The sequence below is a fragment of the Schistocerca nitens genome, chromosome 9, assembly GCF_023898315.1.
Source record: "Schistocerca nitens isolate TAMUIC-IGC-003100 chromosome 9, iqSchNite1.1, whole genome shotgun sequence".
NCBI classification, from domain to species: Eukaryota; Metazoa; Arthropoda; class Insecta; order Orthoptera; family Acrididae; genus Schistocerca; species Schistocerca nitens.
This window is the reverse complement of record NC_064622.1, coordinates 158,694,182-158,708,406: the sequence shown is the minus strand read 5'-3', so window position 1 is coordinate 158,708,406 and position 14,225 is coordinate 158,694,182. Positions and strand designations below refer to the sequence as shown.

General features: G+C 44.7%; 1 protein-coding gene and 1 non-coding gene across 2 annotated transcripts in view; one reads left to right on the top strand and one right to left on the bottom strand.

The window, feature by feature from the left end:
• The window catches only part of LOC126203145 (prolactin-releasing peptide receptor-like), a 918,861-nt gene extending 915,505 nt beyond the window's left edge, over positions 1-3,356 (bottom strand). The window contains exon 1 of the mRNA XM_049937389.1: positions 3,215-3,356. The gene's annotated coding sequence lies outside the window, so the exon portion shown is untranslated. The remainder of the gene's footprint in view (positions 1-3,214) is intronic.
• Positions 2,486-2,559, top strand: Trnat-ugu (transfer RNA threonine (anticodon UGU)). The gene has a single exon. It is a non-coding gene; the product is annotated as a tRNA-Thr (tRNA).
• Positions 3,357-14,225: the final 10,869 nt, after the last annotated feature.

Genomic DNA, 14,225 nt, shown 5'->3' with positions numbered 1-14,225 from the left:
TCGGAAGACAGATGCCAGGGATGGTCTGTAAGAAGCCGAGGATAATGTAATTCGCCATCGAATGAGATGGCTTACAGAACCACCGTTCGACCGAATCTTGAACGTTCATCGTCGATCTGGCACATGAGCTGGCAGAATTGATACAAAACACACAGATAATACAGAGAAGAGTGGTACGTTTCGTCACAGGGTCGTTTAGTAAGCCAGCAAGCATAACGGAGACGTCACGCACTGCAAGTCGGGTTTACTAACAAAAAATTCCGAGAGAATATGGTCCAAGAAGAGTCAGGCAACTTGTTACTGTCATGTATATACAACTCCCGAAGTGACTATGGCAGTAAAATCAGGAAAATTCAGTCTCAACCGGACAGTCACTCTTTCTGCGCATTATTTGTGATTGGCACAGAAAAGATGGAAAATGATAATCGAACCCGAAGTACACTCCGCCATACATCATAATGTGGCTTGGGGAAGTATAGATGTATACGATATTAATTAGGCCGAAATGCCAAAGAACGTTCCAGTCTGTATGATTATTAGGACAAAGAAATTTGATCTGCTCCACCATGGTGCAAATGTACGAAGAAGTTGGATAAACGGTAGTAGAAACGTTGTAGGCTATATAAAATTTCCCCGCCACTGAGACCTACCGAGATCATCTGATGAATTTCCTTAGACATAAAAGGATATAAATGCAGCACACCGTCGACCTGCTTGAATTGCTGCAGCTCATCCACAAACATTACACTTTTAATTATGGAATAGCCATGGGCTCCTCGGCACCACGTTACATTGCTTGTCTCATTAATTATCTTGAAGGAAAAAGTTTATTTCGAAACCGCGTTAAATAAGATTTTCTAGTGTGAACGATATATTGGGAGCACGCTTTTAACGTTACATGCGAAAGAAGGTTATGTAAATAAAAGTTGTCCAAAACGTGTGTGCGATGAACGCTTTTACTCGCCGCTGCGTGAGAACTGTCTTACTGTGCACTGGTCCTACCGCTGACGTCATCACAGTCTTAACACGTTAGACTGCTTCGTGGAGATTAATCATGCTCTCAGAGCTGCTTGAAATGTAATTTAGCACGCAACAACTGTGATGTGATCCATTGTGAAAATGCTGTTTGCACTATGACGTGATATTTTTTCCTGGACTATTGCGAAGAAATGAGATCTTTTCCAAGTTCGACAGAGAGTGGGAAATGTAGCTACGAACTTGAGAAAAAGGAGAAATGTCGAAAAGATGACGTTTTGTATAACTACAGTGGTAGGAAATGGGAAAGAGTCACGTACTAAGAACGATTACATAGCGACTTCAAAGCTCAGTGCAACAGGAAGTAGTGAGATAAGCGTCATTTCGTTATAAAAACGATTGGACATCGAAAGTCTACGATATGAGGTTGATGTTTACTGAAAAAATTGAAATTACGAAATTATGAGAATCAATAATAACGAAGAAATCTCTAGAATAGAAAGGAATGAACTTCGATGGAGGAAAAGTAAGCGAACCAGTTCAATGAAGGCTGCTCTGTAACTAGGCACTCGTATATGCCTCATTACTTACACCATATATCATAATAGTGACAACGATTGGCTAAATAATTTAGGTGCGAACGAGGCTACTTCTACAAAGCATTGCTGTCTTGTTTGACCAGATACAGCGAACTGCGGGGTCCAGTTTAATTGTTTGATGCAAAGCTGTGAACATTTGTCACAATATATTTTCATCTAGGTAACTACATATTAGTCTTCAGAATATTCCTAATTTTTATTTTGCACATCAGCAAGTTGGAAGTATTTTACACCTTGAGTGAAGATTGGATATTACTGAGAAATGAACATTCACCTACATGTACATTGCAAAAGAATTCTTATTCGCCACAGCTATCTTCGAGTTAAAGCCATTGTTACATGACTACATTTGTAGATGGTTTCGCGTACTTCCAGACTGCTAGGGGCAATTTAATAAGTATCCATTCTTTTCGTTGTCTTCTCGCAAACTTTAGACAAATTTTGTTAAATATGCAACACAGTGTTCCTGCTTCGTCTCACTTTAATCTGTTGTGTGAGCCAACCACACATCACTGTTACTCATACCAGTCAAAGAATGAGTACCGAGTGTTGTATACACTCTATGAGAAAGAGTGGTATATCAACAACACTTGTCGGCAGCTGAGGGTTTCAGTTAGTCATAATTTATTCCAGGGAAAAGCTGCACGGTCATCAACAGTATTTGTTCTTTCGAGAACAGTTACTGTCTTCATATATATAGTTAAAGGCTACCCAGTCATTGACCTTCGTCTGTGCGAATGCGCACAGGTTGGCCAAACTCTTACGGGAATCGCCAAAGTGTGCGCGAGTAATGAGTCGATGGGCAAATGTCTATAAGGTACATTACATATGCAGAATTATGGACAGTTGGGAATGTGTCTCACGGGGAGCGTGCAAGGCATAAGTCCCTGCAGTCGCGCTACTCATCTGTGTCCTCGGTGGCTCAGATGGATAGAGCGTCTGCCTTGTAAGCAGGAGATGCCGGGTTCGAGTCCCGGTCGGGGCACACATTTTCAGCTGTCCGCATCGAGGTATGTCAACAACATCTGTCGGCAGCTGAGGGTTTCAGTTAGTCATAATTTATTCCAGGGAAAACCTGCACGGTCGTCAACAGTATTTGTTCTTTCGAGAACAGTTACTGTCTTCATATAAAGAGTGTTACTGTTTGTTATAACTACCTTGGGGCAGGTGGTCATAACAAACAGTAAAACTCTTTCTCAAAGTTTGTTCCCGTATGAAGATTCTGTCACCAATCGTGCTGAAAGTAACATTAAGTTAGGTATTTAGATATATAACGAAATTGCTCGAACATTTGTAAATAAGAAACCGCCAGGTCACACTGTGAAGAATAGATGCTTCCATGCTGGAAGGTTGCGGAAGAGCGACGTCAGTACAAATATAACAGTTTAATAATGGACTTCGCACCGAAACAAGTTATGAAGTACAAATATTTGTTTTCTTAAAGCACATGTCGCTGGTTGATAACTCCTCAATATACCAACCTCAAATGAAAAGAATTTCCTCTCGATTACAATGCAGAGCTAATCGAAAGAATCAAACAAATATTTTTGAGCCTGGCTTGCGCTTCCAGACTTGCGTCTAATCAGGCCATACAAATAATTGGTGTAATCCACTGTGGGCAGTGGCGCTCTCGCCCCTACCTGTTGGTGCGGCTGTGACGGGGCGCCGTCAGAGCGGCGTCCGCTGCTTCAGCTGGGACGTGACGCCGCCGCCGCTGTCGCGCTCCCCGCTGTGGTGGTCGGCGCCAGCAGGAGGCGGCTCGGTTGTTGCGCGATCCGCACAGCCGCCGGCCGCACTACTCCGGCCGGGACGCCGCTGCCGTCGCGACGCCGACGCACCGACAGCAGCGCCGCTGCCGCCGCGTGCGGGCACCCGGGAAACTACTGCGCGGCTCTGTACTGCCGCTGTAGGAGCGAGTTAGCGTACGTCGACGGCCCGACGTAGCTCCGACTGCCTGTCAGTCTCTCGTGACAAGGAATCACTCACTACTTCTCAGAGCGGAAGTTCAAACCATCTTTCTTGCACTTACGTTGAGAACACTGTAAGTCTCATAACCCGATTTCCCAGAAACTTCACATGGCGGAAAAGGGGTCAAAATAAGCGAACACGTTGTCTCAACTTATCTGTAGATAATCGACCGTTCCCGATAAAACGACGGTCAAAGTTCGCGAAGTAATTTATGTGCCCTCTACATCTACATCTGCGTAGTTACTCCGAAAGCCACCGTACGGTGCGTAGCGGAGGGTAGCCTGTACCACTACTTTTAATTCCCTTTCCTGTCCACTCCTAAATAGAACAAGGGAAAAACGGATGTGTATGTCTCCGTATGGGCTCTAATTTCTCGTATCTCACCTTCGTGATTCTTATGCGCTATGTACACTACTGTCCATTCAAACTGCTACACCGAGAAGAAATGCAGATGATAAACGGGTATTCATTGAACAAATATATTATACTAGACCTGACATGTGGTTACATTTTCACGCAATTTGGGTTCATAGATCCTGAGAAATCAGTACCCATAACAACCACCTCTAGCCGTAATATTGGTCTTGATACGCCTGGGCATTGAGTCAAACAGAGCCTGGATGGCGTGTACAGGTACAGCTGCCCATGCAGCTTCAACACGATACCACAGTTCATCAAGAGTAGTGACTGGTGTATTGTCACGAGCCAGTTGATCGGCAACCACTGACCAGACGTTTTCTCTGGAGAATGTGCTGGCCAGGTCAGCAGTCGAACATTTTCTGTATCCAGAAAGGCCCGTACAGGACCTGCAACATTCGATCGCGCAGTATCCTGCTTAAACGTATGGTTTCGTAGGGATCGTATGAAGGGTAGAGACACGGGTCTTAGCACCTCTGAAATGTACCGTCCAATGTTCAAAGTGCCGTCAATGTGGACAAGAGGTGACCGAGATGTGTAACCAAAGGCACCCCATACCATCACGCCGGGTGATACGCCAGTATGGCGATGACGAATACAAGCTTCCAATGTGTGTTCACCGCGATGTCGCCAAACACGGATGCGACCATCATGATGCTGTAAACAGAACCTGCATTCGTCCGAAAAAATGACGTTTTGCCATTCTTGCACCCAGGTTCGTCGTTGAGTACACCATCGCAGGCGCTCCTCTGTGTGATGCAGCGTCAAGGGCAACCGCAGCCATGGTCTCCGAGCTGACAGTCCATGCTGCTGTATACGTCGTCGAACTGTTCGTGTAGATGTTTGTTGTCTTGCAAACGTCCCCATCTGTTGACTCAGGGATCGAGACGGGGCTGCACGTTCCGTTACAGCCATGCGGATAAGATGCCTGTCATCTCGACTGCTAGTGATACGAGGCCGTTGGGATCCAGCACGGCGTTCCGTATTACACTCCTGAACACACCGATTCCATATTCTGCTAACAGTCATTGGATCTCGACCAACGCGAGCAGCAATGTCGCGATACGATAAACCGCAATCGCGATGGGCTACAATCCGACCTTTATCAAAGTCGGAAACGTGATGGTACGCATTTCTCCTCTTTACACGAGGTATCCCAACAACGTTTCACCAGGCAACGCCGGTCAACTGCGGTTTGTGTATGGGAAATCGGTTGGAAACTTTCCTCATGTCAGCACATTGTAGGTGTCGCCACTGGTGCCAGCCTTGTGTGAATGCTCTCAAAAGCTAATCATTTGCATATCACAGCATCGTCTTCCTGCCGCTTAAATTTCGCGTCTGTAGCACGTCATCTTCGTGGTGTAGCAATTTTAATGGCCAGTAGTGTATGTTGGCGGCACTGGAGTCGGTCGGCAATGAGCTTCAGATGCCGGTTTTCTAAATTTTCACAGTTGAGTTTCTCGAAGAACACGTCGCCTTCCCCCCAGGGATTCTCATTTGAGTTCCCAAGCATCCCTGTTGCACATACGTGTTGTTCGAACCTACCGGTACCAAATCTAGCAGCCCGCCTCTGAATTGTTTCAACCGCTTCCTTCAATTCGACGTGGTACTGATCCCAAACACTTGAGCAGTACTGAAAAATATTTCGCACCAGCGACCTACATGCTGTCGCCTTTACAGGTGCACCACAATTTCCTAGAATTCTCTGAATAAACCGAAGTCGATCATTCGCCTTCCCTAGCACATGCTCATTCCAACTCACATCACTTTGCAACGTCAGGCCCAGATATTTAAACATATGTCTCAAGCATGCTGCAGAGTATGACAGAAACTTCACTATGAAATACTGTCTACGATCTGACAGACACAGAAGGTGTCACCAATCCGAGATCCTGGCAGGGGACGCCACAGTGAAAGTTAACCAGTTTTGGGGCTATATAAAAAAAGATTCATAATGTATGCAAAATATAGTTTACCGACGATATTTATTTTCCAAAACCAAAGACAGATATGATCTATGCTAAACATGATAGAATATCGTAAACAACTAAGAGGTGGACAAGGATCCTGGGTGGCAGAAGTGAGTCAAGTACTCTGGCCCTAAAAATCTGGATAACGCAATCTGAATCAAACTGATGCTGAGGCTTTGATCGATAATCTAAAGAAGTTTATTTTGGTGCAGCTGAGAGCAAGTGGCGATTGGGATTTGTACGCCCTGACAAGGCCGGAGCAGCAATACGTTACGCTGTTTACTTCGTGAAGCGATGTATCTTGCAGCTGACGAGATGTGTGCGGCAGAGGCTAGGTGTAATGTGGCACCGGTGAATCGATCGCGGCCGCGAAAGAAATGCAAAATCTCACGATCTAGCGATCAGGATCATAATTTACTCTGCTCGCGCCCTGAAATCACATTAGATTTCAGTGTGTGGCACACCCGTTCGCTGATCGTACGAAGGATCAATTTGGCTCACTTATACGACAGAGCGCACAAGGATACCAAAAGTCAAGACTGTTAACCAAAACCGAATAAGTGTGTCCTCGGCAAGCGGGTAGTCCGAGATGTTTGAAGTCACACTGTCGGCACAGTAAGAAGTTCGTCAACGGATCCCCAGTCTAACTACTCGGAAGTGAAGTCAGTCTTAGAACAGGTCCCAAGTACCAACCACACATGCCAGAGCTTCGACCAGAAGCTGCTTCCAGACCGAAGTCCAGAGCCCGGGTGCCAGATTAAAACAATTCCGTTTTTCCGCAAAGCTCATGAACGACACCACCTTGCCCCCAATCTGAGCCTATCACAGGGCTATAGAGGCGTTAAATCTCCCCTCCTACACGAGAGCACAAACTCATGTCGGAATAGCGCAAGAGTTAAGCAACCTGCGTCTCTGGAAAAAAAACTACCAATTATTGACCTTTTTAAGATTTCTTTGAGGGAGAAGATGTTTTAGTCCGAAGTCGCATCGCTTCCTATGGCAAGCGAACAGATATAATCTTAAAGATCTTTATCTAAATCGCCTGTGTCATGGAGCATGTTAGTCCTAGCTATGAGGTGTCATAAAGATACTATCTCTAAACGTTTCTCAGACGCCAGAGTTTCTTATACTACTTAGGCGGTCGATGGAAGTGGGTCCCACCCCTATTTGCAGTATCAGCGAACACGAAAACTTGTGAATTTTTATTAGGCGTGGCGCTGCATACAATGCCCGGTAGACGCAGTCCATCGCCCCGAGCCGCCTTCGGCTGGCGCCAATGTAGGTATAGTGGCATTGTTCTGCTGGAGACCTGTTTCGACTAGGGGGTGCTCTGTCTGCCCTGTACGGCCGTAGGCCTGTCCTGAAAGATTTACTGAGGGATGGGCTCGCCGCCACTTGCTTTCAACTTCCAACATGTCGTTTCTACGAATTAAGAACCATAAAAAATACCTCATGGTTTTAGCGCTCTACCAGGCTCCACCAACGCCTGCTCAGGCTGTTAACTTTCTAGAGTCTCGCTCAGGTTATATAACGTTGTAAAAAAATCTGAGAGAGTAACTGTCCTATCTCAGTTCTGAATCTTTAGTGGCTATGAGAATTATAGCTATCAGTAATGCAATATTTTTTTCTCAGAAAATGTCAGTTTGAAAAAAATGTGCAATTAGTAGTGGGATGTCTTGGGACAGTTCCGCTTCAGCCACTGTATATTGCCGCATTTAGGAGAACAACGGTTCAAACCCACGTCCGGCCATCTTGATTTAGGTCTTGCATTGTTTCCCTAAACCGCCGCAGGCAAATTCCGGGAAAGTTCATTTGAAAGGGTACGGCCGACTTCCTTCCCCATCCTTTCCTAATCCAGCGTGACCGATGATCTCGCTCTTTAGTCCTTTCCCTTAAATCGACCAACCTCTATAGGTTCATGAAAATCCGATAGATGGTGTGGCATATGCAGCATTCAAAATGGCCTCTGTAACGGAGGTGCGTTCCAAGTAGAGAGCTGTCATTAAGCTTGTTCCGGAGAAAACCGGAACGTCCCATATATTCACAGTCGCTTGCAGAGTATCTGGCCGTGAACAGAAGCACAGTGAGTTGTTGAACGAGGCGTCTGTCATCAGAGCAGCAAGGTCGCGCAAACGTCTCCGATCTCATGCATCCCAGCCGGCCGCACACAGCTGTGAAATTGAAGAAACGATTTCTACATTTGCGTCGTCACAAAAATACAAACGAACTTCTCCTTCTCCATGGCAACACAGGACCTCATAAAAGTCTGCACACCTGAGAGAAGGTCACCCTACACCCGGATCTCGCACATTACGATTTCCATCTCTTTGGACCAATGAAGAATACACTCTGCGAGAAGCAATGCGTGAATGATCGGGAGGCTATTGAAGAACTAAGACGTTGGTTCAACGACGACGAGTAGAGTGATAGACTTTCCCGGTAAGGTGGTGAATGCCATCGAATTAAATGGAGATTATTTTGAAAAATAGGGTCGTGTAGCGAAAAGAGTGATGAAAGAGTGGGGAATGATATGGTGTATTGTAATTCCGAATGAAACCAACGAGCTTTAAAAAAATGTTCAAATGTGTGTGAAATATTATGGAACTTAACTCCTAAGGTCATCAGTCCCTAAGCTTACACACTACATAACCTAAATTATCCTAAGGACAAACACACACACCCATGCCCGCGGGAGGACTCGAACCTCCTCCGGGACCAGCCGCACAGTCCATGACTGCAGCGCCTTAGACCCAACGAGCTTTCTGAATAGAAGTGTTGCATTACTTACTAATCAGCCCTCGTACTTGTAACATCTACAATACTTATAAAGCGAGCTTTTCATGCATCGATTATATATTGCATGTGCTCCACGTTTTTTGTTACAGATGTTCAAATGGTTCAAATGGCTCTGAGCACTATGGGACTCAACTGCTGAGGTCATTAGTCCCCTAGAACTTAGAACTAGTTAAACCTAACTAACCTAAGGACATCACACACATCCATGCCCGAGGCAGGATTCGAACCTGCGACCGTAGCGGTCACGCGGTTCCAGACTGCAGCGCCAGAACCGCGCGGCCACTTCGGCCGGCTACAAATGTTAAAAGTATTTCTAAAGCTATTAAAAATTCAAAATTACAAATTTTAATAGCCATCTAAAATTTGCTAGATATCTATATGGAGTCAGAAGAAATTATTACATCCTTTTTAGACAAATTTAAAAACGTGTTACATTAAAACATTATCTTTATTTAAATAACTGTCTTCTTCTTTGTAGTCTCGTGTGTGTGTGTGTGTGTGTGAGTGTGTGAAATGTCCCTGAGGGGAAAAATTAGAGATATCCAAGCTGACACTGAGGCTTAAGTGCAACAGTTCTACCCGTGAACCGTTCGCGACTGGAACAGGAAAAGGAGGGAAATGGCAGTGGAACACAAAATACCCTCCAACACACACCCGACAAGAAAGTGAGTTAATATTAGATCGATGTCCAGTTCTGGCGTATGATGAAATTTTCAAGTCTCTAGTTCGTAAGGGAACGACAGTGGTAAATAAAATACCCTGCCACATCACAGAAGAAAGTCAATTAATATTCCATTGTCAACAATTTCTAAATTAAGATTTTCAACTCCCTGCCTTATCAGGAAGTTAGTTTAAATTTATACCGAACAGACAACAGAGAAAGTTAGTAGAAACGTAATAAGATGAGTCATGTTTACACTAACTTTGTTGACGTTGCTCCATACGCTCCTGAGCTATGTTTCTGTATCACCCCATAGCAGTAGGGGTGCCAGGAGAGTCATATCGTCACAGCAACTTCTTCCCAGGTCGCTATGATACTTGTTCCCAGTTTGATAGAAAACGATTCAGGCAGTACAGGAATGCCACTGAAAATCGAATGAGTTGTCGCACACTCATTCTGCTCCACATTGCGCCTGCAGGGGCTTTGACGCAGTCTGTTGAACACAGCAGTCGTGCAGGACAAGCAATGCGTGAATGATGGGGAGGTTATTGATGCTCTGTCTTTTGCTTGTTTGTCACCCTATCTTTACTTGGCCCGCTCCTCTATGGCAGTCATGAGTTTCTTATCCACACACAATATCACCGTCATCCATTTCTGAGCGATGTTTAAAGTTTCTAGTCTCAAGCTCATTGGAAATTTGGTTTAAAATCAACTGCAAAATTTTCACCGAAGATACAGACAAACAAAAAAGCGACCTAATAAATACTTGTTAAAAACATCAGTGCCTGTCAGTGCTTTTTAATAAAAGAAATAGCGATAGACGAGCTGTGATACTTTTTGCAAATAAGGGCAATGCCTTTGACTTTCACTCTTCAAAGCATTAAGGCTAATAAATTCCAGATGTTGAACGCAAATTATAATGATGTCTATGAAACTTTGGACAGGACAGCTTCGTACTATCGCTACAAAGACATTCAAAATCTGCGACTCGATTACAGTGCAAACCTCACGTTGTATCACACTTAAGTGAATTTCGCAGTCGATAAATTATGATGACGAATATTCTAATTTACGCACCTGAATAGAAATTGCTGCTCTACGCTCTTTCCTGGCTTTTATGTCGTCGCACGGTGCATGCTTCTTTTAATGCTGTAATTATTTTATGTTAACTCTGCGGCTGACTGCCCTTCCTGATGTCACAGTTTTACTTAACATGATGGAGGGAAGTGCTGTGCTCCATGTCTGTCTCCAGTATACGAGGTGTATTCAAGTTATAACATCTCCAGTTGCTCTCTCAGGACTGTAAATAGGTAAAAACATGCGGTTTAATATAGAATACGTGTGACAGAGACGGCAGCAATGTGCGGTCACGGAATTCTAGAGTCAGTGGCGAGAGTGGGGAACGTTTTTGATAGTTAAAATGGCGACGTTTTCATCACAAGAACAGCTGCAATCATCCGTTTTCACCGTTTGCGAGGTATGTCTGACAGAAATTTAACACCAGTTGTGTCAAACGTGTAGTGACGGTATATTGGAAGTGTCTAGAGTGCTTTCGTGGGTGCGACAATTAAAGGAAGCCAGAACGTCGTTTGATGAAAAACCAAGAATATCTCGGTCTCAGGGATACAGAAATACAAGTCCCTGAGGAATGAAATAAATAGGAAGTGCAGGGAAGCTAAGACGAAACTGCTACACGAAAAATGTGAAGAAATTGAAAAAGTAATGAATGTTGGTAGGACTGACTCGCATACAGGAAAGTCAAAACAACCTTCGGTGACATTAAAAGCGACGGCGGTAACATTAAGAGTGCAACGGGAATTCCACTGGTAAATGCAATCAATGAAATTCCAGGCCGAAAATCTGTCGAGAAACGCCCTGGGCAGTGATGGGCTGCCACCCTGTCACCCGCCATACAGCTAGAGAACCAAGAGTGGTGGTCTGGGGTGCCACTACTTATCGTAGCGGACCCTCTTGAGTGTCATCTACTGCACCCTTACAGCACAGTAGTATATGTTTTCTGCACACGTGTAACGTTCAAATGTAGTTTATTTGTCTGCAACCATTGTTAACTATCTGGTGGCATGGCAGTAGTAACATGCGCGATTTAAAGCGTGGTCTGTTCCATTGAATTTCGGGAGTGCAGCCGCATAAATTCAGCTTCTTCCTCTAATATTTCGGCTGAATACTGTCCAGCCATCTTCAGAATGAGTCGAGGTAACTAACGCTCCAGGACTTGCCCCGTTCTTTTAAACTCGAGGACCGAACCACTGCGTATGCGGCCCGAGATACACAAGGCGCCAGAGACGTTGATAGGCGGCAAAGAGGTGTAACGTATGCATGGAAATTAAATCTGTGGCTGCGCAGTCGATCCTCATGGTGATATCTATGTGTCACGGAGAGCTGCACCGTAGCGACGTCTTTGTGATTTAATTACATAAATTGCCGGATCCCATGATTTGTCCAAGCTGAACACGCTATCTCTATTAATTAAAATCGTCGCCAACCGAATTTCAGTTGCTTCTTTCACTACTGAGACCCAGAAAGATGAAATCGAGGCTAAAATTTCGACATTATTGTACACCATAGAGTGCCCATTGTCAATACAGTGCTCCGCCACCGCAGATTTATTAGGCTGTAAGAGCCGAGTGTGTACCTGCGGTGCTCTGTGCATCTCTCCTGGACTGTACGCGTAGTCTGCCCGACGTATGAACGACGGCATTCACAGGCCCGGGTTCGATTCCCGGCTCGGTCGGAGATTTTCTCCTCTCACGGACCGGGTTTTGTGTTGTCCTTATCATCATTTCATCCCCATCGAGACACAAGTCGCCGAAGTAGCGTCAACTCGAAAGACTTACACCAGGCGAACGGTCTACCCGACGGGAGGCCCTAGCCACACGGCATTTCCATTACGGGGGATATTATAAAAGCTACGCTTCCGGAGCACCAAATCATCTTTAACGCGCTGGCCGCGGTGGCCGAGCGGTTCTAGGCGCTTCAGTCCGAAACCGCGCTGCTGCTACGATCGCAGATTCGAATCCTGCCCCGGGCAGGTTAGTTAGGTTTAATTAGTTATAAGTCTAGGGGACTGATGACTCGGATGTTAAGTCCCATAGTGCTTAGAGCCATTTGAGCCATCTTTAACGGAACCCAGGCGTGCTGCAGTCTTTGGTGGACGACGGAGCAAATGCTGGTTCACTCTCACGATGGCTGGATCGTATTCAGCCGAAATATTAGATGAAGAAGCTGAATTTATGCGGCCGCACGCCTGAAATTTTATGGAACAGTCTTTACGCCGCGAAAACATGAAGATGCACATAAAGCGAGGCCTGTCTGCTTTTATCGGTAAACAGATTCATATCATTTGATTTTGTGACAGCAACACCACCGATATGCAACTGAGATAAAAAAGACACTACTTATTTGTTGAACTAATGCGTTTCGGGGAGTGAATATCAACGATTCTGCGCCTCCACATCCGAAAAGACTTCGTTAAAAATAATTCCTCGGAATGATATGCCGCTCTTTCAATCCCACGACGTGTATTTTTATCGACAGCTGCAAAATGATATTCGGCCGTTAAAAAACGCCCCGTACTCATCGCAGGGCAAACGGAAATCACAAGCGGTGAAAATAAAGAAAATACTGTTGAAAATAATCACCACGCGCTACACCCTTCAGGACTGCTATGATGCAATTAGACTTGTTACAGTTAGATTAAATCTCACTGATTCTGTAGAAACTGACATTTTAAAATTGTAGCAATTTATGGACTTGTTTGTTCTTTCTTTTGGACTGTCTTCTCAAAAATATATCATTGCGAAGCTTTTCGATGAAATTGCTGGATTCTAGTTGGGGGTGCATGACACCGGTACTGAAATGATAGAGGTATTGGGTGGCGAACACACCCCACTGCCAGGATTCGAAGGGATCTTCAATTACAAGTATTTGGCGTTTGTTAGGTATATTGGGGTGATTTAGAACGGAGGTACTTGCTGAAGGAATGGTTAGATTTTATCTCTAAGTGTTTAGTTTATTTCATCAACGTTATTTCATCTAAATTCTTAAATGCTTACCTTTTTGAAGTTATTCCATGATGGTGAAATGGAAATGAGCGTTTGGTGTCATTGGCCGGTAGGCACCTTACGGGGCAGGTCCGGCCGCCTTGGTGCAGGTCTTATTACATTCGACGCCACATTGCTCGACCTGCGCGTAAGATGGGGATGAAATGATGATGAAGACAACACAACAGCCAGTCCCTGAGCGGAAGAAAGCCCCGACCCAGCCGGGAATCGAATCTGGGCCCGTAGGACGGCAATCCGTCACGCTGACCACTCAGCTATCGGGGCGGACATTCCATGATGATGTAAATATTCAGGTGTCTAGTCTCTGTGTCTATTTGTTCTTCTGATTTTACCCAATTTGTGTGATCTTCAACGTTTTACTTCGGCAAGGGCTGATGAGCAACTGTCTCAGGAGACAAGGGTATGTGCGCTGTGAGTATCTTAAAAACACTATTAAGCCTCTCCAGTAGCCTCTAAGATGAAATGAAATCACAATTAGTGTTGTCCACTGAGTCAGATCCGGAAACAAGTGTTGTAATATTTTAAACAGCCGTATGTTTTAGCAACTACACCTCAGTAATTCACTTACAAATATGTGATAGCCTAGAGGGGTTGCTGACGAGAAACAACCGAGAAATTAAAAATATGCAAAATGCTATTTATGATGTTCGAGCTTCAGTCTGTGCACTTGTATATTGTTCGTAGTTATGTTTTAGACTCAAATCGTAGTAAGAGAAGTGCGAATAAAATTCATTGGGCTATTAGGTGTTTCTGTTCC